The sequence below is a fragment of the Penaeus monodon genome, chromosome 7 (assembly GCF_015228065.2).
Source record: "Penaeus monodon isolate SGIC_2016 chromosome 7, NSTDA_Pmon_1, whole genome shotgun sequence".
Classification (NCBI taxonomy): Eukaryota; Metazoa; Arthropoda; class Malacostraca; order Decapoda; family Penaeidae; genus Penaeus; species Penaeus monodon.
In genome coordinates this window covers 24452991-24457475 of record NC_051392.1, presented here as the reverse complement: position 1 = coordinate 24457475, position 4485 = coordinate 24452991, and the positions used below count along the sequence as shown (strand labels likewise).

The 4485-nt window shown below is 41.3% G+C and overlaps 1 pseudogene; it reads left to right on the top strand.

Annotated features, from left to right (window-relative positions):
- The first annotated feature begins 112 nt into the window (after window positions 1-112).
- On the top strand, window positions 113-2925 carry LOC119575569 (annotated as a pseudogene).
- Window positions 2926-4485: the final 1560 nt, after the last annotated feature.

Sequence of the window (4485 nt, the reverse complement as noted above, 5' to 3'; positions counted from 1 at the left end):
GTTAAGGGGGGGTTTTGGCGGGTAAATTTTAGGCCTAGATACAAATCAGGAATAACGGTGGTGTTTTATAAAATTTTTCCAAATATTTTAGTACCATGAAAAGTTGAAAATTATGTTACTGAACTTAATAGAAGTAATTTGTATGCAGTTAATCTTTTTATGATGCTTTTTATTCAAAATAGTAAAGAGTCCATATTATCAATATGTATTTTTTTTTATATGCACATGCGGTCAAAAAAAATGCTACTGTATACCATTATTTTATGCTTACAATTTTCACTGTGCATTTTGTTAGTTCCAGAAAGGGGTACTGAATTTACTAACATTAGGTCATATAGTTGAAACTTAGCTTTACATCCAGAATTTATCAGTGTTACATACTTTAGTCAAATTTAAAGCAGATTTCAGACAAACATGCTTCCAATACCCCATTCATTTTTGCCAGGGACTCGAGCCTGGAGGTCCTTGCAAGTGTAGCCACTCAGCCCTCCTTCAAAGCCGTGGGAGATGGCAGACAATCTTAAGAGGATTAAGATTGAGCTTGCTATGCGAGATCCTTCCACCCTGGCCCTGGAGTTATTGCATGGAGCAGCTTTCCGTAATGCTGGTCTTGGCAATTCCATCTTTGTGCCAGATTACAGCTTGGCAAGCTTTCTCAGGGTTTGGTATGTTGTGCTCTTCCTTTTGTCTGATTGATTGTGAAAGGTTGTAGCTCAAGTGGAGATTTATGCTTTGTCAGTTTTCTATTAAGTATAATTTTAATAATATTTAAATTATGTTAAAATTGCAGAGTATAATTATTAAATGATTTATCTACAGATGTCCGACTTTGTTGCCTCGACTCAATCTGGCCAGTCGCATGGCTGTGGTTGGTTTGGGGGTTGACCATGATAGGCTTGGTCTCCTACACCAAGAGCCTCGGTGTGGGGTCAGGAGATGGAGTTCCTGCAGTTGGGTCATATGGAAGTGGAAATCTGCGACAGGAGAATGGAGCTGCTGTCACTTGTGTTGCAGTTGCTGGCGCTGGTGCCAGGTATGAGGAGGAGAGAGATTGCTGTAGTTGCAATGTCTCATGTGCTTAAGTTTGATTTGTTTTCTCTTGGTGATATTTTTGTGTTAGTGCATTAACACTCCTGTATATCTCTGCTTCCTAAGCATTGGCAGCAGTGGATGCAGCATCCCTGCTGTAGCCCAGCAGATCCTGGGCATCGGCCCCAACACCAAATATGGTAGCAATGCCAGTAGTGTACTTGCAAAGGCTGTAGCGGCATCAGGAGGGTTAGGCTCGGCTTCTGCTATCAACATCAACTACAGCGACACAGGCCTCTTTGGTTATTTCATTATGGCTGATTCTGCATCTGTTGGCAAGGTAAGTGTTTGATATCTTTTGATAGATGTTTGTCAGTTCATCTCTTCATATTTGTTTCTTCTATGTGTTTATATTTTATTCACTATTTAATGCTACAGATTTAAAGGATCAAAAGTCTAGTTGATGATTGGAAATTATTGTTTTTTTTTCCTTTTTTATTCACTGGCTACTTGTTTGCAGGTTATTGATGCTGGTGCACTCTGCAGTGAAAGAACTGAAAGTGACTCAAGCCGATGTTGCCCGAGGGAAGAAAATGGCAAAGGCAGCTATCCACATGTGCAACAGAGTCAGGAGGTGAGTCACCCATTCACACTCCAGGTTGTCTAGCCAGCTGTTTGCAAATTAGGCAATGGATCTCTTTTACTTTGCTAGTTCATAATTTTAAAGAATGACAAGTGTCTTTCAATGGCATTTGTGAATCCTTTCACAAATGTTCCTCAAAAAATTATATTTCAGGAGTAAATCCAGAGGAAGCTGCTGGTCCAAAAGGACAATACAGACTGGAATTTTATTAGAAGTCTTCTATAATAGTGACCCTGTCCATGCTGGTTTTCAGCCTTGTGATCAGTCACAGAGTGGTAGATTCATGACACCAACAGGTGCATCACTTTATCGAAAGTGTTAATTTGTATTTGCTAGTATCTGTAAAAGCAGTCATATTTACATTATAAAAAATACGGTTAGACCATTGTCCATTATATTCAGTGCATAGAATAACAGGATACATTATTGATGCTGTTCAAATCATATTGCAATTACACACAACAAACCGATCAGCTAAGGATAGGTACAAGAGAAGACATGTATTTTGGAATATTAATAATGTATAATGAGTGACTTCTTTGTGTGCAGCTGAGCATCTGGAAGACATGGGACTTCAAGCTCTCCTGACTGGCACATATGCCAACCCCTCTGCTGCTGCTGCTGCCATTGATGGTGTTACTGCCTCTTCTGTCCAGTCTGTAAGTAGCCAGATTTCTTTCTTTGTCTATAAGTCATTCCTTAAAAACAACCTTAGGTTTGAAATACTGTTATACGTCAGATGCTTGTATAAGATATTGTCTCTGTATGAAGTATCCAGAGAAATTTCTCTTGTGTAGTATTCCTGCATATATAATTCTCCTTATATTTCCAGGCTCTGAGTAAAGTCATGGGAGGTAAGCTGAGCATGGGAGCCGTTGGCAGTTTGTCTTCAGTGCCATATGTTGACCAGTTGTAAAAACATTTTTTTTTTAATAAGAAGGCAGTTAGGAATGTGAGCAGTTTCATCAAGAAAGCTAAATAATTTCATTAGTATCATCACCTAAAAGTGGATAATTTAATCAGGTTGGATAATTTACTACCGGTGAAAGACTGTGAGAAAACCAGTTTATCTTCACACTTTGTTCATATGTTGTTGTATTCTGCTAAGCAGTGGGAAGAGTTTGGCTTGCTTTGCATCTGAATACAACTACTTTGAATACACTAGCCTCAAGATTAAAAGCAGTAGTAATGGGTATATGTAATAGCATTCAAATGTTTTGTCAAATTATCAATGAATTCTGTTCTCACCATAATCCTAGCTACCTAAGGTGCATTTCTCTTGAGAAAAAAATGAGCACAACCAATCATAATCACGATTTTAAAAAGGTTTCATGATTGTTGAAGGCAAGGCAAATGTACATAGGTATCTGAGGCTGACTCTCCAAATTGTACTTGTTGTAGATATTTAAGTTAATATTTGTAAAGGTATAATAATGTACAATATTCCACTGGAATAAACCCTATTTAAAAATGTAGTTTGATTTGCATTCCTGAATACTTGGCCGGCAACTGAAACATTTACATGCCTCAACTCTTTATTCAGTTTTCATTATGGAAAACCCTAATTAATTGTGAAAGGATAAAGTAACAAATGATTACATGTATTTAATCATACAAGTCCCCCCTCCCCAATCCCATGCCCATTGTTGTAGTAGGGGAACTTGGGAAACGGAGACTGGAACCCAATGCCGGGGATCACCCCAGACAGCCATGTTGAAAGGATGAAAGGCTGATTTTGTGCCAGTCATGAACGGCCTAGGGAAGCCATGTTTATCCCTTGTCCCTCAAGGGGACCAAGGGGGTGGACTTTCTCTCCCCAACATATCCTAGGCTTACCATGGACAGTAATCCCCCCAATCCCTTGCCCGTTCCCCCCCAATCCCTTGCCCGTTGTTGTCGTGGGGGGGCTTAGGAGGCGGAGACTGGGACCCAATGATGGGGCACTCCCCAAACTTGGGACTCACGCCCTCGGACTCAACTAATTTTGCATGGCTTTACTTTCCTTCCCACGTTTCGTTTCTGTCCCTTCACCCAACCGTCTCGCTATTCCACTACTAAGGTGTGAGACGCCGTGCTGAAAAGATGGAAAGCTTGACTTTGTGACAGTCCTGAACACTGGCCGAGGGGAGCCAGGGGCACGTTATTCCGATTTAGTTATCTAGGCCCTTACCCCCTAAGGGGGACCCTGAGGGGTGGAACCTGTTTTTATCCCAACATAATCCAGGACTTACCATGGCCAATAATGAAAACTTATCTCCACTATCTAGGGGCATGAGGCTTGCCCCTTTACCAAATAGCCCCAAAAGTGTAAAACTCATCCGATCCCCTGACCCAGGCTCTCCTTGACCACGCTACGAACACTGCAACAACTACCCCATCATCAATGCCTACTAGTACAGTAGCCAACAACCAATCTTAGGAACATTTCACTCTCCCAGCCGCTCAACTCATCAACCTCTACCCCCACAAACCCTCAAACAATCAACCACCCCCTTCCTCCCTTATTAATACCTTTACAGCCTTATGCCACATCCCCATAACACTACCTCCCTCAACACTATCCATCGTACGCACCCGCCCTTCGGAATACCCCTATCCTACAACACAATATTGAATACCCTTCTTCAGCGCAGCCAAATGGGACCGTTTTTCGTGATCCCTCCCACAGCTCCCTACTCTGACAAACACCCTTCTCTACCAACAATGATCTCCAAAAAACAAGTAGGTGTAAGTGTCTTTCGTAAGCCGACCCGACCGCTCCCGTCTTGTCACATAACATCCGAAACACCAAAGCTATAGCATTAACAAAACTA